The 24,662-nt window shown below is 38.6% G+C and overlaps 1 protein-coding gene across 1 annotated transcript in view; it reads right to left on the reverse strand.

Moving 5' to 3' along the window:
- LOC139716373 (probable phospholipid-transporting ATPase IM) overlaps positions 1-16,806 on the reverse strand; it is a 100,957-nt gene extending 84,151 nt beyond the window's left edge. Inside the window, exon 1 of the mRNA XM_071627920.1 lies at positions 16,689-16,806. The gene's annotated coding sequence lies outside the window, so the exon portion shown is untranslated. The remainder of the gene's footprint in view (positions 1-16,688) is intronic.
- Between the last annotated feature and the right edge of the window lie 7,856 nt (positions 16,807-24,662).

The following is a 24,662-nucleotide window of genomic DNA, read 5'->3' on the forward strand; positions in this document are numbered from 1 at the left end:
CACAATACATCAGAATGGCAAGTATACTTGGGTGACCCGCACCTCGTCATAGTTAATGTTTGCGCATATTTGAATCACATTTCGCCACTGAAATTCTTTGAAATCCATCTCACATACTGGAAAAATGCTGAAAATTCCAATGGAATCACAAGCTCACTGATCGATATCGAAAATTTGCAGCTATCGTCGTCAAACGCGAACGATGCGAAAAAGTTGCGCCCTAAGGAAGGGGCCCGCAGCTCGTCACCCGCGCTCCCATAGACAAAGCACGTAAAAGACGTGTGCGGGTGACCGTGATTCTCCCATAGACATACACGTAAAAGATGCGTGCGGGGACAGTGGTGATTACTGATACTTACAACACGTAGGGTCCTATTCCGATTAAAATTTCCGATTTATCGCGAAAAACTGTTCGGTTTTAACCAAAATTTGCTTGGTTGTGGTAGCCCTGCCAAGTTTCAAGCGTACAGAGCACAGTCCCGGGCATAAATTTTTGTTTAGTGCGCTTAAAACAATTTTAAGCGGGGTGACGGTATTCGGGCCCCTGACGAGGTGCGGGCACCTCACTATACACTGGTATCAGAAATGCCAGTATTAAGATGGTCATTTTCCCTTGACATCTGTAAAGTGGAAAGGAAAAGCAAATGTATTTCTGCATGCATGAAGTTTCATTTCAAGTATGGTGCATATTTATATCTATTTGTTTGAAAATGCACAGAGTGCTGGCAAGACATACACTTGGGACCTGGTCTCTCATAACACAGCTACCGCATACCAGAGTGATATTTCATTTCATAAATTGGATATAGAAAATAGTAAAGCCCTCTCTCGTTACCTTTCTCAGAATTACCGGACGAAAAACACATGTTACTTTCATTTTGACAATCCTCGAAAAAATAGTAAGATATCAAATAGTAAGGACCTCCCTCATCGCCTTGCTCAAAAAACCCGTACGAGAAACTACTTTCTTTTTTTACTTGGCCTTAGTAGAACACATCAGTGAAAGTTTCGGGGAAATCGGACAATCCGTTCAAAAGTTGTGAATTTTGTAAGTATCTGCGCAGACACTGCTGGATGAGAAGATTACTACAGTGTATGATGTCATATGCGTATTACGATATAAAGAAAATAATAAGACAATTTCACAAAACTACACCTTCTTGATAAAGTGCACATTTCTTCAACTTATTATTCCCCCTACCTTCTGAAAGAGAGAAGTCAAGTGTTCTTTTGTTATGCTAGAAAAGTGAAAATATGTTGAATTTTCTTTAATCTTTCTTTACATCATTGTACACATGTGACATCACAAGCCATAGTAGTCTTCTCATCCAGCCTTGAGTAAGCAGAAACTTTAAAAATTCATAACTTTTGAACGGATTGTCCGATTTTCCTCAAACTCTCACTGATGTGTTCTACTAACATTGCTGCATTCACTCAACCCCCGTGTCTATGAAGGTGAACTTTTACTGTGCCTGTAAAATGATAAAATCCCACCTGGTTGATACAATAGGCTATAATGTAGTTTATAGCAGATGTCTTTTTCTTTTAAATAAATACCCAAATAGATGTGTCAGATTGCCAAAGAAGGAATGCTAGCTAAGAATGTTTGTGGACACTCTGCACTTTGATTGTATTTTCTTGTACACTGTACGCTGCACAGCACGCTGAATCACAGGAAACCTTTTCTGAACATTTTCCTTCTATTCTATTCCACAATTTATGACTGTCTGCAAACCAAATGTACAACTCCATCTGCTTTATTATTTGGCATCCACAAATCATGCCCCAAACTGCACTACCACAAACATCAACCAAAACAAAATAACTAAAATGTTTAGATCTTTGGGGAATTCGACTAAATTATGAAGGAATACGTGTATGTGCTTCCCTACCACGGTTGTGCATATACCTCTTCATACTTTTCAGGAAGCTGAGATTGTCAGCAGAGTCTCGGTTAAGAAATTTATACTTCCGTGGTATAAGACAGGAGAGATTCATTGAAATCAAAAACAGATGAAAAATTCAAACTGGAATCTGTAATAATGATAACTACGTACACGTATCAGGGACATGACCTCCCTGTATGTATAGAGTGCGAAGGCCTTTCTCGATTCACTGTAATCATGAAAAACAGATAAAATGAAGTTTTGAATAAAATGACATAAAATATTATATATTTGATCATTCTTGTTAATGTTTTTCTCTCACTTTATCACTGAAACACATACATTTTAACTCTCTACTTGGTATGTGATGGTTGATTCCTCTTCTTATACGCATCCAGTATTGAGGCCCAGTTACACTGTACCATGATACACCAAATGCAAATCTCTTTTATTTCATTTTGGGAAGGCAGCCTATCTTTGAGAGCTTTGCGGCCCACTGGCTGAGAAGTACCTTACTGATTATAGACCTACATGTAGAGTACAGTATGTCTTGTGAAGAAGTTTGAGAGAGAGAACAAAGAAAGTTGAGTTAAATCAGGGAGATGGTCTCTTTCTACAGTTCTAACTCATGTACACTTTTCCGTAGGTGGCATACAGATGTAGGAACACTCATCATGCACGGTGTTGTTGTAAAAGTTGAGCAAAGCATGGAACCTAACCTTGTTTCAAAATGCACGCACACACATACTGTACATGTCAAATTAGCTAATTAGGGCCTCACAATCCCGTTTATTACTCAGTGGAGATTCTTCTATAACTTGGAAAAGCATCGTTTGGCGTATTTATTACATACACCTACTGTGCCCTACTGTATCTGCCCTATTAGTGGTCCATATGGCTGTTAGCGGCAAGCCAAATCTTACAGATTAACTCTTAATGTGCCAGGCCCAAAACCCCTAACGTGCCAGAGGTTTTTACCTAACGCCAGAACGTTTGGAAACTGGACTGACAGTGAAATTTAAAACTGCCATATCTCTGAAACTATTGACTGTTTTGAATTGAGTTCTACACAACATATATCAAGAAATGTTTGCTCTTTCGTGTCATGCAGTCAGTTTGCCACAATATCTATCTGAATCTGAAATATTGCAGAAATATTTGATACATCAAAAAAAATATTAGAAATTTTTGTGTAGTATGGGAAAAAAGAGTCAGTCATGTTTTTTCTTCAATGGAACGCTCCCTTGACTCTGTGAGAAAGTTTTAGAGCAACATCTCCTCTTTCAAATGATAACAAACTTGCCTTCTAGAATTGTATGATTCCAAAGATACTAGCTGTTTATTTTGTCCAAGCAATTTCTCTTTCTGTCTCAGTAATCCATTCCCAAATCTGAGTCCCTTAGTCCCAGATCCTGTATTTGAAACTAAAGTAATTGTCCCGGGCCCTGGAATAGTGTCTTTTGTCCACCTGAGAAGGAAGAACCTGCTAATCCTCCTTTTGTCTAAGCGGACCGCGGGCGGGCGTACTCTATTGAAATCGGTAGGCCTTTGTCCGCGCGCAATTCCTATGCTAGCGTGGGGACGATTAGTGACGTTCACCAAAACAAAAGGATGAAAGACTTGACCGACGAACGAAAGCTGACCCTCTTTGAGGGACAAAATCAAAGCAGCTTCCCGCAGGACAGCGTCCAAGCGGAACAATGCGAGTAGAACCGCATAGACAATACACGCAGAGTCAATAGCATACACACGCGTGGTTTATCTATGAGAGTTTTGATCCATACACATCTCGCAGAGGGTGCGCCCGCTGCGGATTTTCCTGATGTGAAAAAAATACATCTAGCTGAAAAATCGTGTATTTACTCAAAATTTTCCAATGTAAGCATGCTCATATTTTTAGAGGAAAGGATGGCTATGCTAATCAGCTGCCAGTACATATCATTGGCAGTTGCTTGGTGTAACACATTACGGTACCACAAGAACCTAAATGATCAATGCTTTTCTCGCTGTTCTTAGTCGCCGATCGGCGACCATGGCACGTCAGGACTAAGGTCGCCGTTCGGCGACCATGGCACGTTAAGAGTTAAAGGGATGTTAACAGCACATGGACAATTTGGGAGAATTTTCTCTTTCATGAAAACATCTACTGTAAACATGATAGAAACTGATGTAAGAATCAAAATAAAATGGTATAATATTACAATTTATGTTACGTACATTTGTACACATCTGAAGTTCCTGATGTGTACAACTCAATTCAAGCTTGTCCACAAGTCATTCTGTCAGTAAGAATATACACCGTCTATTGTAATACATGTACATTGTGTATACCTGTAACTGAGGGCATTTCATGAAGCGTTTTTTCAGATATTTTTTTCTAACAAATTTGCTCTCAGCCAATCAGATGCAAGGATTTCAGCAGCTTTTAACAGTCTGTCAGAAGAAATATCTGACAAAATGCTTCACGAAATACCCCCTTGAAAGCATCCAAATTGTGCTAAGTTCTGAAGAGTGCATAATTCACTCACTTTCGAAATAAATTCTGTCTTTCTCTACATTTTCCTCCTCTTGAGTTGAATGGGTTAATTGTACTACATTAATTTTAAGTATAATTTTGTAGTGCCCCTCAAATGGACAATGTATTGATTTATCTTCTCAGTAAAGTCTATGAATCTCTGCAACATGAAAAAGAAATTTTGCAACATATTTCATAGCACAAAAAAGAAACAGTTACTGTCAATTTTGCACTTTATACATTGTACACTACATACCAGTACATGTACAGGTACACTGTACATTGTACAATATAGGGCCTACTGATTTTTTTTTTTTTTTTTTTGGGGGGGGGGGGGGTGGGGGGAGAGGAGAAACACCATAGAAAAGTCCTGATCATGCCATGGGTGTGGACAGCCCACTCAAAGTACAATAAACTTGACTTTTCCCCTCTTTGCTTTCTCTCTGAGTAAGCTGATTAAGAGCTCTCTGGCCGCTTTGAATTCAATAATCTGGTACTGTTGCATGGGACATGAATTCCAAGCCTTGAGTATACACTGCACCTTGCGAATGTGTGGGTGTTTCGCTATGCTCAATCAATAGGGCCCACACAAACATATCCGATTGCACAGTACAGGGAAAAATTCAAAATGTACCAAATCAGCAGTTTGTGAAAAGTGTAGGGCCTACACCATGGTTCTGGAGTCCTTTCTTTTTCCATGTGACCGTGCCTCTTGCCGGTAATTACGTCTGCCAAGGGAGAAGGTTATGGTTTCGTTACTGTTGGTTTGTTGGTTTGTTTGTTAGTTAGTTTGTTTGTCTGTGTGCAAAATAACTCAAAAAGTAGTTAATGGATTTTGATGAAACTTACAGATGATTAAATTTTGGTAGTTATCCAGAAATTTTTATGGATTTTATGAAGGATTTTCTATATTTTGCCAGGTAGGGTCAATGACCTTGGGAGTTCAATCTGCATATTTTTTAGGTTTTCATGCGCACAGTAAAGTGTATGCTCTAGTTTCTGCTGAGGCGAGGCATGCCTTGAATCTCAGGGTCTATGATGTAACAAAGGTTTCTATATTGGGATATTGGGAAATTGGGCGATTTTTCAGTGGGTAGAAATCACTGATCTGAAGAGCAAGATCACGGTGGAAAGTACTGCTTGGCGGAGGTCTGCGCTCTTAGACCCCGTTTACAGTGCTAGGCTCGACTGCGGCTCGGCCCAGCCCCGCTTCAGTGTAAACGCGCAAAAGGCCAAATGTGGGGCCAAAATTGGCCTCGCATTTGGCCACGCTCTGGAGGTGGTCTCGGCCTTTTCTCAGTGTAAACGCAAACTGGGGCAAATGCGCGGCCAATTTTAGTCTGGCTTCCAAACCCTCTGCCCGTACTATTTCGTTATTCAGGATATTAACCCCCTCAACGTTGAAAACTAGTATAGTTTAAGGTGGTTTTGTCCTGCAAAGGATTTTTCCTTCGGCAAAGGCTTTTGCTCGAACGGTGACTTCGTCGCCACGGAATCCAGTTGGCAAAGGGTCTGAAAACCAGACTATACCAAATTGCGTTTGTTTACAAGCAGAGCGCCACTACGACAAAATATTGAAAGATTTGAATTAAAAGCGCGGCCGAGCTCGGCAGTGTAAACGAACAAAATTGCTGGGCTCGGCCCCGCAATTTGAGGCTGGGCTCTGTCGCAGCTCGGCCCAGCCCCGCACTGTAAACGGGGTCTCAGAGTGCTTTTATAGTTTAACAATGAAGTCAAGTACATGTACCGAAATAATCCAAACTTCATTACATGCATGTATGTCTCTTTAATAATGCCTTTATCTACAATTTGTAGTTTTTGTTCGTCACTTACACATACATGTATCTTGTGAAGAAATGTTTGTGTTCTCTCCATCTGTAGGCCCATAAACTTCTTTTTAGGTGATACGCTATCAGCGTATCACCTATTGTGATTGCCAAAATTTCTCTTTTTTTTTATTCTTCTTTCTTTCTGCCACATTTTGTGTCGTCAATATCTCAACAATGACATTACGGAATAACATAACATTTTCAGTCAACATGTCTCATAACAATATCTAGCCACAATAAGGTTTTCATGACAGTAACATATCTATGACGTCATCTAGGCGCCATTTTGTGATTTTCGGACCTTGTCACATGATCGATCATAACTTCATAACTAGATATCATTTCTGTATCATTTTCGGTGGACATAAAGTTCAGGTCAGGCTCTATCTTACGTTTTAACGCTAGTTACCAAGGTCATCATTACGCGCGCAAAATTTTAAAAGGCTCAAAACGACTTCCCAATGGGAAATCTCGAAGTTTCAGACAATTCTAAGCGTTTCAAACATTTTCTCGCGTGCGCGTCCGTCCGCGCAATTTCGCGCGCAGAGGGCGTAACCAACATGAAAATGCAATTTTTTTGACTGATTTGGATTTCTGATACTTTGAGTAACAATATCCATTGATTTCCGATCGATTTTGACCTATAACAAAGGAATGCACTGGCGTCAAAGTTGAAATTCCGCGCGCGCGTCTTTCTGCAAATATAGTGAAAAAACATGTTTTTGTTTATGTCGCCATAGCTCTTTAAATCGTCCATTGACCCTATATTTCTATTGCATATTACAAAAGCATATGAATTGGAAATAACGTTTCAAGTACCAATATTTCCAGGAAAACTCATTACGTCATCATATCATCATCTGAAATCAAAAAAGTGGAATTAATTTTTTTGAGGTACTCTTTCTGACATTCATTTACTCGTATCTCTATTGTTTAAGCTTAATATCACCCCAAATTCAGATATGTTTTACTTTGAACATTTGCCTTTCAAGTCCATGTCATGGTTTTGAAATTTGATGACGTCATCATACTTTAAATTGTGATTAAAGGTAAAGACGCAAAATCGGACAAGTTTACGTGTTATGTCTATGGGAGGTGATTTTTTTAAAAACCATACATTGACTTGACAACGTTTAAGCACCTTTATCTCAGATGATTTTGCTTCATTTCCTCTGAAAATTAAGTATGTTGTATCTGTGACAATAAGCTGCAGTAATCATGCATTTTAGTCTTTGAAATCTCCTCATCAGGTTGACAATTTTGCAATTTAAAACTGAAAATGAGAATGGAATGCGGACGAAACGATTCCTGATTCATCTTTCACGTACATAAGTTTACGTTCCTCTAATTTTCTCGTCGAGACGTATGGCCGAGTGGTTAGAGGTGTCGTCACAGAAACGTGAGGTTGCACACGTACGGGTTCGAACCTCACAAGAGCACGAAAGAAAATAATAATTTTTTTTTTACTTTTTTTCTTCAATGGAGTACTACACCTTCGTCCATGTAGAAGTCACGTTCGCATGTAAACACACCTATACGCACACACTCACACATTATCCCTTTGTTTATCGTTGGAGACTGCATTGCTTCGACTGCTGCAAAATATTGCAGGCTGTGCTTTTCAAGCTGATCATGGTATATTGTAACAAAATGAAATTTGTTCATATCAATTCAGTAACACAATGTAGTCGTGGTTACTTTGTGCTGATTTTATACATGTAAGAAGCTATACATTGTAAAAAAAGGTATTTGAATTGTTCCTTTAAGTCAGTCTTCTGTATTGATGATTATTTGTCAATTAGTGGTTTTTGTGGAGTTTCAGATAATGATAAAAAGTATGTATGATAAGTGCAGCGATACTTTCTACAGTTAGTTCAAAGTTGTGTTACAGAGGTTTGATACATACATTTAGCATTGTGTTTGTGTGTCCACGTGTGTATACAGGTTGGCCATATGGCACATTCTAGACAATAAATCTTAATTAATTAGCAAACGCGATCAGCTATGGAACTGAATATGGTACTAATGTATGATGTTCATGATTCTCATTAAACTGTGACGAGTTTAAAGAGATAGCTTAACTGTGTGTAAAAATAAAGCAATAATAAGGAAATTTTAAGGGAATTTGATAACCATGCCTATAATAATTTCATGCAGGTACTAATAGCTGCCTCATATTCATGTGATTGATTTAATGTCAATAGCAAACTGACAACGTACGATTAATATATTATACATTAAACAACTGTCTTTCAAATCCATATCGATGTTTTCTAGTTTGATGACATCATCATACTTTAAATTGTGATAAAAGTAAAGACACAAAATCGGACAAGTTTACGTGTTATGTCTATGGGAGGTGATTTTTTTTAAAACCATGCATTGACTTGACAACGTTTAAGCACCTCTATCTCAGCTGATTTTGCTTCATTTCCTCTGAAACTTTAGTATGTTGTAGCTGAGACAATAAGCTGCAGTAATCATGCATTTTATTCTTTGAAATCTCCTCATCAGATTGACAATTTTGCAGTTTAAAACTGAAAATGAAAATGGAATGTGGACAAAACGATTCCTCATGTATCTTTCACATACATAAGTTTGCGTTCCTCATATTTTCTCGTCGAGACGTATGGCCGAGTGGCTAAAGGCGACGTCTCAGAGACGTAAGGTTGCGGGTTCGAACCCCACAAGATCACGAAACAGAATACTTAGCTATTTTACTTTTTTTTTCTTCAATTTTGTATTACATATTCGTCCATGTAGAAATCACGTCATATATAAACGCACCTATACACACACACAGCCACACACACACACGCCATATCCCTCTTTTTTGTGTGTTGGAGACCACATTGCTTCGACTGCAGCACAATTTTGCAGGTTGACTTTGTCAAACCGATCATAGTATGTAATGACGACGACTGAGGTGTTGTACTTTGAACAATTGTCTTTCAAGACGATGTCATTGTTTTGTAATTTGATGACGTCATTACACTGAAAATTGTGATTAAAGGCAAGGTATCAAAACCAGCCGATTATAGGTTTTATGTCTGCGGGACGTATTTTTCCCAAGTTGCCAGAAATGGCATAGCGACCTCAGTCGTTACAAGGCCGCTTTTCCGTCTAGCAATGCAATAGATGTTCACACGGCCACGTTGGTTGAGTGGGCATTGACTTTCCCCCTGTTATATCTATACATTGTTTTTTTTTTGTCTTACCATTTCCGTGGATGACCCGTGGCCGAGTGGTTACAGAAACGGTTTCGCATGTACGCTCAATATAACTTCAAGGTGCCTATATCACATTCTTTTCTTTGTCGATCACAGATGACTGTCATCTGATGACCACAAGCGTATCACCTAACTCGTCCTCAATGTGACGAGTTTTCATGTCTCGTTTAATTTGACTTCATAGTGTAATTATTCAAGATAATATACGTTCAGAGGACAAGCCTTAACCTCGAGGATAAGCTTGTAGTTAGGGACCATGTAGACGCACTCGTAGTTGGCTATTAAACATCAAGGTTGTAGCTCAATGTTAAGACCCATGAGATATCTCAGGGTTAGCGCTCTAGCCACGAGTCGCGGCGGGGTCCCCACTCGTAGTTAAGCACAGTGTGGACACAAAAATCAACGAACTCAAAGGTGCAGGAGTTTAACCTCGAGGTTAAGCTTCGTCGTGTGGATGCAGGTTGAAGTTAGGGGGCAAGAGCTTAACCTCGAGGTTTCCTTACCTCGAGGTTAGGGCTTGTCGTCTGAACGTAAGTAATGTGGTGCATGTTCAAATGTAGATCACATGTTCCTTGTCTTTACTACTTATTTATTGTATGTCATAATTTCATGAAACCACTTCTGTTCCAATTTTACATAAATTCTTATGCAGCCCTAACTACAAAATCTGTAGAGTATTAAAATACATAAAGTGGTGTATTTAGTCCATAACTTCCGGAACCACCACCCGACAGTTATATTTACATGCATAATTTCCTCTTTTATTTGCCAAAGTCAAGGACACCACATACAATGTATTGTACATGTACACTGCAATGAATATTAACCACAGGGCCTTGACAAAAATGGCATGATGTCTTTTATGTCCAATGTGCTGCAACAAAAAAAAAAATAATAATTGTGCACTGCTGAGCACGGGTACATATCAGTGTATCTCCCTAGTACAATTTGATATTTAATACTTGATACGGGAGTATTTCCTTGTACACTGTAATACAAGCAGATGTGTCATATTTGCTACCAAATGTCTAACATCAAAAGCACTATTACAGTAGTTCAGTGAAAGGAATAACTTCTAAAGTACATGTACAGGGTTTATTTACAGTAATATTTCTTATTAATGTGTATTTACATTTGTAATGTATATTTCCTAGTATTGCCCAATAACAACAAACCAGTTTAATACTACAGCATTGCATACTACGGCAACTGACACTGAGTATACATTGTAATGTACACTATGTACATTGTAAATTTGGCAATGCCGAAATAGTGGAGGATACGATCCTGTTGTAAACTAGAGATGGCATTAAAAATAACAGTAAATTCTTTGGAACACACCATTAAAAATGAAATTATGCACATTTCAAAATATAAATATGATTAGTTGAGGGACCTACAACATGAACAAAACATGTTTTTTTTTTTTGTTTTTTTTTTTTTTTAAGGAATGATTTTTAAATAAACTTTCAGTGGGTACAAATTCCAGATATCAAAGACACTGTGTAGGGACATTTCCACTGTTAAAAGTATGTACCTCCCTTGACATGCAGTCTCCTGAAATTACTGTATAGCCTATGAAAGCTGTTATTTTCAAAGTTTTGCGAATTGCTTCACAAATCAAAGTTGGACAGCGAACACACGGTAATGTTCAACACAATTCTCATTCCAACAAACTACAAAGTCAGATCTCTAAATTAGCGTAAGATCTACAATGTACGTTGTATACATGCAGGCCTACATGTAGATACACTGTACCTACAGTACAGCAAGCTCTATACTTTCAGAGTTCTGTAACAAAATTTTAGTATAATGAGGACTTTTATCTTTTACACTGGGAGTAGCCTGTAACACTCTGAATCTGTGACTGGTTTTCTGCATACTGCTTGAGTTGAAAAGCAGCAACGAACAAGAGCTGAGTGATCAATAATGGCATGCCCCAGTACCCAGGCAAACTACAAGGAATGCTTGATGGATAGTGTGTAAAGCACCCACAGGCCCTGCATAAATCTCATTTTGTTTTCACTGCGAGCGCGAGAGGTCCTGAATTCACAGAAACGACAAAAAGGGAGAGGAAACTACTGAAATGGAAGTGTACAAAATTAATTGACATTGGACGTTTTGATTTACATACAGTTGTAGCTAGGGCTGGATTTGTAGCCTGAACACTTGATAGAAAATGTTCAACTTGTACATGTACACATATCCCATCCTACGGAAACTAGCGGTAGGCAAAAATACTTGCGGCTCAGTGACTGCTGATACTGTAGAATTAAACTATTGTGCGCAGTTCTCTACTGGTACAAAACAGTACGGCTTCCCTCACTAGCTTAGCCTATAATCTTTGTTATGGGTGTAGAGCTCTTCTACTCAGGTGGTTTTACTGCTGGCTTGCTTAGGTACATGTACAGTCCCTAAACTCACTGTAGCATGTAAAATCAGTGAATGCAACTGCACCACACTTGTGTGCAACTAACCTTGAGATCTGGGACACACATGATTGATATCAGTGTACATTGTAACTTGTACAGTGCATAATGTAATTGCTGTGCTCATTTTAACAAAGGAAAAGAAAAAAAAAGGCAAGACTTGCATGTGTTTTGCTCGATAAGGGAAGTTCAGCCCAATGACATTTTCCATCGAGTGAGAATTTTTCTGTACTCATTAGGCACTAATACTGTACATGTACAATGTACTTCACAAAATTGTTGGGCTTGGATTTATGCTGATTGATAAGTAGGTGTCCATACACCGATTTACACTACTATACGTTGCATCTCATTTTATATGTAGCACTTGTAAACAAGTAAAATCTGTCCTTTTTTTCATTAATGTGCTGAATATATTTTGTTTCATGTATCCCCACATCTTCTAGTAAATAGTATGACTGCAAACCTGGACCTGGGTGTACTGTATTAGTGTACAACTGTACCCCAACTCAGTAGTGCCCAAAGTTGTACATAACAATAAATATCAAACTCTTTAACAAAAGGGATCTCCATGCTAATGAGGTATCAAACGGAGACTTGTTTTACTGCTTTTGCTTTAAAAACACGTGCCAATTTTGGAAATACTGCATGGAAAACTCATAACCAACATCAGGGAGAGGTGCGGAGAGTCTCTTCCCACCCCCTGCCAACACAATGTTTTGTTTTTTTTTTTTTTTTTTCTTTTCTTCCGTCAGGTGGTGAATGAAAGCTACAAGTGTACCATGCTTGGTTGAAGAACTGCCTCATGGGGCTAGATTGTCCCATTGTAACAACTGTGCGAAGAAAAAAGACTGCCTAGGCCGTCCGAGATCTGTTCTAGATTGAGGTATAAAGGATAGTCAAGAACCTTACACTAATTGCGTCTAATGCAAATGCTGCAAGCAAATACTATACCACCATTATATTGTAATGTAGACCTGTCTTAGGTTTTAATACTCTCAGAGCCTGATGAGATTTGGCGTGAAAGCACAAATTGAGGGACACTGCCCAGGACTCTTAAGGGAGTGAAAGTAGCAACATTGATTAATACTAGAACCCATCAGTGAAAGTTTGAGGAAAATCGGACAATAGACGCAAAAGTTATTAATCTTTAAAGTTTTGGTGTTGTAATGACTGGATATAAAGGAGACTACTAGAGTCATGATGTCATGTGTGGACAACAATACAAAGAGAATTGCACAAAAATTCATATTTCATGAAAATTACACATTCCATCAACTTGATACTGAAATATGTTAAAGGCATAATTTACCATGTGCAGATGAAACAAAAACCCAGCAGTAGTGCTTTGAATTATAGTTCTAAAATGTGATTTTGGGGTAGAAACAACCACTACAAAAATTTGAAGCCATCGATGTTGAGTAGTATTTTAATAATACATGTAGATACACAAAATGTGAGCAATAGTTATAATAATAAAGATGTTTCCAGACTAAAACGTCTACAGTTTCCAGACTAAAACGTCTACAGTTATGGTTTTATTATAGAAAAATACTGATATCTCCCTACATGTATATTCTAGGCTTTATTGCAAAAATTTTATATGGTAGGGATTGGTAGGATGTTTTGTGGTACAAAAGGCCTACACATTGTAATCCACATGCATCAAAATGTGATATCTTGAAATTTGTTTAAATTACTGTTCACAAAGGTAAACTGGACCTTTAAGATTAGTAATTATTCCCCCTGCTTTCTGAAAGCAGTTAGTCAAGTGCTCTTTCATTACGCTAGAAAAGTGAAAGCATGTTGAATTTTCTTTGTTTTCTTTATGGTTGTCCACACATACATCATAATCTGACTTAGTCTGTATAAGTTTATCAATTGGTTCCAACACTAAAACTGTAAAAATTCATAACTTTTGCATCGATTGTCCGATTTTCCTCAAACATTCACTGATGCGTTCTACTAATGTTGCCGCTTTCACTCAATCCACATTTCTCTTTTGGTTTTGGTTTCCTATTAACCCTTACTGTGCTTTGGGCACCAATTGGCACACACACACACACACACACACACACACAGAGGAGTGCTTTATTCAACATTTGGCATGGATGTCTGGACACTAAATGTCATTGAACAGGGATGATCTAATCCAATTAATCCTAATTACAGCCAAAATCTGCAGAAATGTAGGTGTTATCTTGGATGATGAATTGCTCATGGAACCAAAGACTTAATTGTTATTCCGAAAAGAACCAAATTTCACGGAGAACGAACATTTGCTTTTAATGCCCCTAACCTATGGAATAATCTACCCCAGAATTTGAAACAAATCATTAATATTGATAAATATATATTCAAATCTGCTTTGAAATGCATTTTTTTTTTTATACCAGAGTACGTAAACATGAAGCTCACTACCATCATTGTAATTGCAGTAGTATATCATAGAGTTTTTTTTTATTATCTTTCCATTTTTGAGTGCATACAGTAGAAACATCATATCTACATGTACGTGTTATGCATGATAAAAGCACTGTTTTAAAAATTATTGTCATTATTATCATTATTATTATTATTATTATTATTATTATTATCATTATCATTATTAATTGTGCCACCTTGGCTTCCAGTTTAGACTGAGACACTTCCTTCAACTCTGCCTGAGTGGGCTGGCTAATTTTACAAAGTTCTACACACAAGTCTGTAGGTGAAGTTTGGTTGGATTACTGAATGCTGGTGAAAAAAAGGCTGGGAAGTTTATAAACTGGACTGAGTTCCTCTTAAATTCCCCTCATGAATTTTGCCATTCCACTCGACACAACCTTAAAGGGAACACAAACCCAAAGAGCAATGTGGATTGAGTGAAAGCAGAAACATTAGTAGAACATATCAGTGAAAGTTTGAGGAAAATCGGACAATCGATGCAAAAGTTACGAATTGTTAAAGTTTTGGCGCTGGAACCGCTGGATGAGGAGACTACTAGAGGTTATGACATGAGTGGACAACAATACAAAGAAAATATAAAGAAAAATTCGACAAAAATTCACTTTTCTAGCATTATGAAAGAGCACTTGACTAACCGCTTTCAGAAAGCAGGTGGAATAATTGTTACCCTTAACATAAATATGTCAGTATCAAGTTGATGAAATTTGTAATTTTCATGAAAAATGAATTTTTGTGGAATTTTCTTTATATTTTCTTTATATTGTTGTCCACTCATATGTCACAACCTCTAGTAGTCTCCTCATCCAGCGGTTTCAACATCAAAACTTTAAAAACTCATAACTTTTGAATCGGTTGTCCGATTTTCTTCAAACTTTCACTAAAAATGTTCTACAAGTACATGCATGTACTATTGTTGCTGCTTTCACTCAATCCACATTGCTCTTTGGGTTTGCGTTCCCTTTAACATTGCTAGCTTACGCACAGATGTAAGCATACATGCATTGTTGAGTGGTTACATTGTAGGACAGTTATATAGTGGTATGGCAAAATACAATAAGTGGGGGCAGGGGATGTAAGGTATTCCTTCCATTTTAACAAGTGTAGGCACATCAAGGATAAAAAACATTTTTTAAGCATAGGAAGAAGGGCTGTCAGCTATCATGCACACACAAGTCATTGTATTAACCACTCTAATGACTACAGTTTAGCTTTTATACATAAATGAGTCATTTGATTTTAAAATTGATATGGAGGGGAAAAAAAACCCAGCAAGACAAATACAAACTGTACATGTACATAACAAATGAACCACAAAAAACAAAACAAAAACAAATGTAAACAGAAATGGGTTAGTACTGTAACTTGAATTGAATTGAATTGATCGTTGTCAACAAGGTTCGTGGACATTGATATTTAATAATAATATGAATGTGGAAATGTGCCTTCCTCCAGCATAACAGACACTGTGTAAAAGAGATACACATGGGTGTGTATACATTTGTATGTACGCTTACATTGTACGTACACAAATAACAATTGTTCAGCATCATCGATTATTCTATCACACTAAATTTTATCTGGGTAAATTAAAATCTAGGTTCTAAATCAATATTTTTAAACCAGCAATGCCAATAAAGAAAGCTTAGGCCCTATTCCTGTTCAGATTAATGGAAAATGATAACAGAAGAAAACATATAAAAAGAAATCTTGAGTAAATTTATAGATAGAAGTAGAACTAAGAAGTGAAACAAAGACCATTTCTTCACGTCCTAGCAGCAAGATTTATGCAGATGTGGAGAATATATAAACAGATCTAACCTAATATAGAGTCTAGACTAGACTATTTTAGACAGTAGAAATCTAGTTTATTAGGCCCAGGTAAATTTAGCTAATTTACAGCAACACTGCCAACAGAAAATCTAGACCTTGAATCTAGATAAAACCCGTGAAACAGACTAAGTTTACTATTAAAGTAATTCATCATGTTCATTCATCCTGCAATTACAATGTCTAAATTTATTAAACGTTAGAGCTAGTCTGTAGAACTGTCTAGCTCCATTTTCGCTGCTTATCAAGCTGTGACGCGGGCGGATGCTGTGACTTCAGCGCAGTTCCATGTTTTGGACGAGTTTTTATCAACGGCGTGGACGGCCGGTCGGCCACAGCGGGCTATGCTACGTGGACGAGTTGTATGGCATGCCAGCCACAGTACTGGTGGCCCACTTGACGGCACGGCAGTGTTGCTTCATATGAAACCATACGCCAAAATCGGCGATTGGGACCGACGCCGTCTCATTCGTACCCTACGTTTAAAGTAACACTAATCGGTACAGTATTTAGATTATACTTACATTTCACTTGAAACACGCCATCAAATGCAGAGGAAATATTCCAGACACTAGCACGAAAATGAAGACAAGCAGATATTCCACATAAACATCCCTTCTGCTCGCAAATGACACTAAACAGCTAGAGCTAGGTCTATAGATCTATTTACGCGAAAACTGCGAAGGGAGGGTCTCAGCGAAGTCTTCAATGTTCTCTTTGGTTTTTATACATATACTGTCTCTAGCTCTCTACCCTTCGTTTGTTCACTACAGTAGAAGATGGTGCTCAGGTTCTGTCGTGTGCTTGCATGTAGAATGTCGATAAACACGCATAAAATGTAAATCCTCCTGCGCTCCCGTGGTTATTTTTCAGCTCGAAACACAACCAGCCGTATCCGATCGAACGATCCCGCCCGCACGGTACGGGTGAAGATCCAAGATGAATGAAAATACACACGTACGTACACAGCTACAGTACAGGAACGAACACCACTGGCACGCATTCTACATGTTTTAGCACTCATGCCGTGAAGTAGTGCGATCGTAAATACTGGCCAGGGAGTATGCATAATCATGATATGTTAATTATCATCACTAACCTTGTCCAATCGAACACAGGCTTTCTCGATCTTAACATGTTTATTGTTGCCCAGCGACTTAACCCATACTAGCTCAATCCAATTCTATCATAACGCTTTGAGTAATCGATAATTGCCTTTTGCAGCAATAAATGCTCGACAAGAAAATCAATAACGAAGTTTCTTAGAGGGCTGCGTAAAATCCTCTAAAACATACTCTCTTTCCTCACTTATACACTTAATTCATTTCCTAAAAATATTCAGAAATTATTTCAAAGCAAACTGTCCATGTAGCTAAATTTGTATGTTTATGTGTTTATATATTTGAAAGAAACCGGTCCAGAATTGACCGAAGAATAATAGAATGTAATCTATCTATTGCCACAGGACATTATCAATGTATTTAACACTGTTTTGCATGGCTATTTGAGTTAATTGAGAAAAAAAAATGTTATGAATGAGTTTGCTCTGTTTTGCAGTGCAAGATCTGTCCCTTAACTTATAATTAATTTCACCTAGGTACCCTACTATTCTTTAAAATCTCAACTCATGTAACCTCGCCGAGATTAAGGAAAGTTGGCAGTACCTGCTTCAAGTCGCCGATCCTAAGAAATGTGTTCATCAGATTATTACCAGAATCTCAGTAGTTTTGACATCAATCTCTATTGAAAGGAAAGATGTAGACTCTGCTGAACACTTTTGTCAAATTCTTATATTGCTATATATATGTATATATATATATATATATATATATATATATAGCAATAATAAAGTCACAACAGAGGAATGCAGGGAATGCATTCCCTGCATTCCTCTGTTGTGACTTTATTATTGCTATTTCTAGTACTGCCAATACGCGGAACAACTACAATATATATATATATATTGTAGTTGCTCCGCGTATTGGCAGTACTAGAAATAGCAATAATAATCGTGGCACTGTCATCCCTGATGAAGAGGAAGGATCCTCGAAAATTCGGATTATTCATTAAAATCAAGATTGGTATTTAATGCTTTTGTCTGTTGTGACATTATTATTGCTATATATATATATTGTGACGCGAGGAGGGGGTTTGTTGTTGGCCCCTATGTAAAGAAATAAGATTGTCTGATGAGCCACTCAACCATTAATAAACCTCCTTTCGTAACTTGCTGCCACCACATACTTTTCAGGGGTATGAATCCTTATCGAAAGACAATAAGTGAATGTCAATCAATACAACACAAAGAAACTCTGAGGAAATCAAATACGAGGGGGGGGGGGGGGTGGTTGTCATCCAGCTAGAATAGCAACTACAGGCTCAACCAATAGCCAAACGCCAAACTCAGCTTTACCTCTCTCAATGCTACAAGTGCTCTGATTGGCTAGAGCTGGCGCCCTTTAATACATGTGCTAGCTATTCAATCTGTGGTCTGTAGCTGTGACTGTGTGAACCTACTACGGCCGAACTCGTCATGGTGCCAAATTTCTGAGCTAACTCACCGTAATTCAACCATTATATGAAAATTTGCAGTATACATCTGTTCAAGTAAATGGTGAGTTCTGTTTCTAAGAAGTTGCTAATGTTTGACAACCACGATCTGACATTCTATGATAACTAATTGTTCACCGTGCATAAGTCATTAGATTCAACAGAACATGCTCGAGATGCACACACGCATTCATGCACACATGCATATGTACACACGTGCTTGAACATCGAGCAGTCTGATCATCATCATCGTCACACATTGCCAATCGAACACACACTCAGACAGCTCCCCTTGTTTTCCTCTATTGCATAGAATTTCCTTAGTTCCTAACCAACAGCCTCCTCATGTAACTTGACAAGGCATCCAAACTTCGATGGGGGGCCGTTCGTTGAAGGCGAACGTTTGTACTTGAAATTATTAATTACCATACCGTACGTACTAAAACTACTTCTTATGCTTTCACATCATGCATTCAATACAACTGACACAGCACAAGACATGGGCTTCTCAACTCACACGACCAAACAATCACACTCACAGCATGACCAGGCAAGTACAGTGATAGAATTGTCTGTTTGGAAACTGGAAAATTTGAGTAATTCTCAATCCAATGCAAATGTGCTTTATTAACGTATTTACAGTTTAACGTATTTACAGTTGTATGTACAACTTCCAAAATCTTAGTACTCTTACTTACTTAATACCTACTTTACTTTACCCTAAGTGCGGTTGTGACTCGGCTCTATGGAACTCAGAAGAAATAATACCAAAATCATAGACTCGTACATAAATAATGACACTATCAACGTTTGGGCTTGTGACTTTCACCTAAATTGTATCTATCCTTCATAACCATTGCCGTGCTCCGAGGGGCCTATTACATATACTCGTCGGTCTTCCGAACAATTCAATCCAAGTGACTAGGATAGTTTCTCTATAACTCTTCAAAACCTTCTCTCTCCAACTTAAGCGCCTGCACCTAGTTAACCGGTTCTCTGAAAATAATATTACGTTCCTCCACTCGTACCCGACCACTCCACCGTCTCTACTGGGATTCGAACTGGCACTCTTCCTGCCCAATACTATTATGAGTTTATCAGTCGTTCCGTTGATCTGATACAACTACCAGTATTTTATACATTCTCCTAAGCAAACACAGCCTCGAGATTTTACCTCCTATGTTGCTCACTTATAAAGGCTTATTCCTAGCACAACGTTCTGTGTTCAACCTGGTCCATGACAATTTAAAATATTCTTCACCTTTGGTGATATATGTAAAAACTTGTATGTCAGGAATAGAATTCATTATAATAATCTCACACTATTCTGTTCTGTCACGAGTCACGTTTTAGTTCCGCACATTTCAATTAATAGATCCATAACAATACTACAAATACGACTAGAGTCAATGCTCTCGAAATGCATGGGGGGGGGGGGAATAACTCGGATGACTACATCGTATGTCATCAATTTCTCATCTTAACATGAGAAAGTCAATTCAGTCATAGGTCAAGGTCAAAAGGTTTCATAACGAAGACAGCGGTACCTAATAGAGGGGTTACAGTAAAATGCACAAGTCAGTACAGCTCTGCGTTGGTGCACGTGACGTTCTTTACACAAGATTGTCACCGTACGATGCATGTTGACCAGCGGCTTTGTCAGATGAGAGAATTCTACACCGGTACAGATAACGCTCCTTGTTCAGGATTGTTATAATAGGGATGATGAACACTGCTTACTAGATGAGATACCGTAACTCTGACGCCAGGTACAAATAACGTTCCTTATTCAGGATTGTCATTGTATGAACATGAAGACTATTCGATGGATGCTTGTGTACGCAGGCGGGAAACTCTGCACCGGTACGAATAACGTTCCTTGTTCAGGATTGTTACTGTATAATGCACGATGACCCGTTGATAGATATAACTCTGCACAGGTACCAGTAACGTTCCTTGTTCAGGATTGTTACTTCACGATGAACAGTTGTCCACGTACAATGTAATAAGTCGGGATGTTGGTAAAGGTCGGGGGGGGGGGGGGGGGTATCTAACAATGTATCACTGACTCATCATTCACAACCTAGGTGCTGTCATTTTCTAATGACAGATACTGAGTACCGTGTACTCTCAAATACATATAAAATTTGCATGCACTAAAAATAATCTATTTGTTCAATGCAGTATACAATTCCAAATTATATTCCTGTCTCTACATATCCTATCCTGAGATACTCTGGCGTATGAATTTACTTGTAAGTTGACGTAACAACGTCAGAAAATGTACCATAATGATATTGAGAATTCATTGTATTTGTATTTTATGGTACATTGCCAAAAAGTTCAAATAATTACGTAACACCCCTAACCCTCCATCGTCTATGCCTCCACATGGTTAGGTGCTGTTTGTTGTCAAATAAATGTGAAAAAAATAAGTCTTATGAATCATTTTACTTGTTCCGTTCTTTCTACTAATTTGTTCATAACTTTCTAGACATAAATTCTCGTACTGTGATCTCCTTGACTCGAATATGGACCAAGAAACACGGCCGCCACTGGCAGTCGGCCTACCTGTCAGCTTGACCTGAACCATGTTTAATTTACAGCTTCGCATAAAATTTGGAATTATAAAGCCAGTATAAAAGCGCATACATCAAAACTGACTCTTGTCTTGGAAATCACATTACGAACGCAAATATCTTCCATGTCATCATTTTAAGATGCAGTATTGACTTGTCATATCTATCTTCCTCTCTTCTAATACTAAAAACATTCTATCACATTGAATCAAGTAAACTTGAAACATTCATAAAATCTATAGCATCATCAGTGCAAGGTCACTGGTCATCAAGACCACTAACATCAACATCCAAGAACTCCAAGGTCATCAAGACCAAAAATATAAACATCTTCATCTCATCTATTAGGTCATCAAGACCTCTATCATATAATCCATCTAGACATATTTGCAATATCTCCTGTTTAATAATATTTGACAACCTATGGAAGTCTTTTAGTACTTACTTTGGCTTCTGTACAGCCTCAAGAACCAGCAAAAGAGGAGGGGGGGGGGGGGATAACAACTTCAGAAGATAATCAGCTGATGAGAATGGCAAAATTTCATCTTCTGCTGCTCCTATTTATACCATGACAACGTGACGGGTTTCACGGTTTACTATCGGAGCTATCCAGGGTTTATCCAGGGGCCAACCCTGTCCTCCAGTGATAAAAGTCACCTAAGCCACGCCCTCTCTTGACAACTATAAAAATACGAAGCGTTCATTGGCTAAAAGTACAATCACGCATACGCAGCGGGAAAGAGCGTGATTTTGAACTAAGCTGACACGATCACTCGTGCAGTATCTAAACACAGTAAAATTGCTAAAACCATAGCAATTTCTTATCGAAATACTTGGAATATCCGGAAATTATCATCTTTCCAAAACGATCTTCATGTCAGCTCAAGCCATAACAGGATTCTAAACGTCAAAGTAAGTACAATCTTGCCATTATTCTGAACATTCGTCATTACTATAGTCCCACACATACATAATAGTGTTTGTGAAATCTGGTAAAACCTACCGTGAATTAAAAGTGCATACAGTGTACTACACGAACGGGGTGAGGAAAATAAAAGTAATCTACACACAAACAAACAGACAAAAAAAAAAAATTTAAAGCCACATTCGCCACATTGTCCCCCTCCACGTAATCGCTGTCCCAGCGATCGTAGGACGTATTAATTATTTATACCCAGTACTCATTATACACTACTCTATTTACACAGTGTATTTACACATTGTAAAATTACCAACTCCTTGCTCCAAATTAATTGCCTTCTGAATTATACAGATATCCTTCGAACTTCATCTGGCAACATTTATTTCTTGCAGATGTATACATAACATACAATTCTTGATACCTGTTATCTGTGCTTCATATAAAGATTTTGAAAAGTGTACTCACTATACAGTACGTAGCTCAGATGTTTACATATCGCAGTTAAAACACATTTGTGTACATGTATACAATTAAAATCTGTGCTAATGCTTTGCAACTCTGATTGCAAACAGTATCCTATTACTGTCATTCATATCATCTATGCTGTCCATTTATAGATGTTCTGACTATATACAACCATTACACAAATTTGTACATATGGCATGAAACACACATACCGTTCTAATCTGCATTAATTAGTTATGGATCCTTCACTGTACAACAATTACTCAAACTTATCCACATTCATTAAAATATCTGCCAATACGTACTCTTCTTCTAAGCTATCCAGATATCACTATATACTATACTACAAATTACGCTTTACTTAAGTATCTATGTACGATAACTATGCAATCTATACACTTTAAACTAGAACAATAACTAACGCTCTATTTAACACATTTTACAAATGCAGAGTTTAACAAACTCTTACGGCTCATGGTGAAAGTATCGCGTCAAAACTTTTCTCTCTTGCAACAGTTCCTTTCCATCTCTGTGCATGTACCACTCCGTTTCGATGACCAACCGACTCAGGCGAAGTGTGCCCGTTCTTGGCTTCTTCAGCGTTATCTGTATCATCCCGTCCTCTTCTGCCTGTTCAACGTCCATGTCCGACGTCTTATTAACTACCGACCCAACCGATGACGCTCCTGGAGAGACTGAAGATGCTTCGCTTGAGGAGGAGGACGACACCGACAATGCTGGTGACTGTGGTGGCGTCTCGGACGCGGTGAGGCTTTTCTCATCATCCAGACCAAGGCTGATAGATGGCAGGTTTGCCACCTCAGCGCTTCTCTTTCTGCTTTCCTTTTCAACAACCTTTTCAGCCTTCTCCTCTTCACGACCTTGTTTCTCCTTTCTGTCCTCTCGCTTCTCGCCAGCTTTCTCTCCTTCCCGACCTCGCTCTTCCTGCCTTTGCTTTTCCTCCGCCTTTGCACCATCCCTCTCCTTTTCTCCACCTCGACGTTCATCTACTTTCTTTTCTTCCTTCTTTCTCTCCTCCGTCTTCGCATTCTTCTTTCTGTCATCTCTCAGCCTGTCTCGCTTCTCATTCGCCTTTCCTCCGTCCCTTTCTCTTTCTCCACCTCGTCGCTCATCCACCTTCCCGTCTTTCCTTCTGTCCTTTCTCTCCTCGCTACGCCTTTCGTCCCTCTGTCTCCTCTTTCGCCTCTCCTCCTCTTCCGACTCCTTTTCCATGAATCTTCTCGTTGCCACCTTATAATCAACGTATCCCGCCTCTTGCCGATGTCCAGGGTGCTGCCGCTGGTAATGCCGGCTGAACTCTGGCCGCCCCCTTGACTCATAGCTACAGTAGCGGCACTGCAGGGTCAACGTTGTGTTGTGCATCAAATGCAAGTGAGTCAGGAGCGATGACATTGACGGCTTGTCATCATGGCAGATTGTGCACTGCAACATCTATATAAAAACAAGAAATATACCATGACGGGCTAGCATTGTATTATTAATCCTCAATTAATCGTCTTGGGGCATGCCTACTTCTTGCTGGGTTACATCTGCGGGGTGTTGCATTGAGCCAGTTAACTCGGGGAGGACCATGATAAGGCTTCAACCGATCAACATGAATAACCTTGGGCTTGGATCTGCTCGATTCTTGGATTCTGTACACCACATCTGATAACTTGTGTGTGATCATGAATGGTCCCGTCCACTTGGGAAGAAGCTTTGGACATACACCCCTTTTTCTTAGTACGTGATACAGCCAAACCCAATCGCCTACTTTGTATCGTACCAGTAGAGTGTTGCGATCATATTGCTTTGCCTGTTTATTGTGAGCTAGCGCCAGCTTTTGTCGAGCAATCTCATGCACATCGTTTAGTTTATCTCTGAGATGTTGTGCATAATCATCTCTCTCCATTCCTTCTGACGTAGGTTGACTGATGGTGATATCCACTGGCAGTGTAATATCACGGCCCAACATCATCATG

This window comes from Diadema antillarum, unplaced genomic scaffold (genome assembly GCF_040938485.1).
Source record: "Diadema antillarum isolate AM-2024a unplaced genomic scaffold, OU_Dant_1.0 scf00000064, whole genome shotgun sequence".
In the NCBI taxonomy this organism is placed as follows: Eukaryota; Metazoa; Echinodermata; class Echinoidea; order Diadematoida; family Diadematidae; genus Diadema; species Diadema antillarum.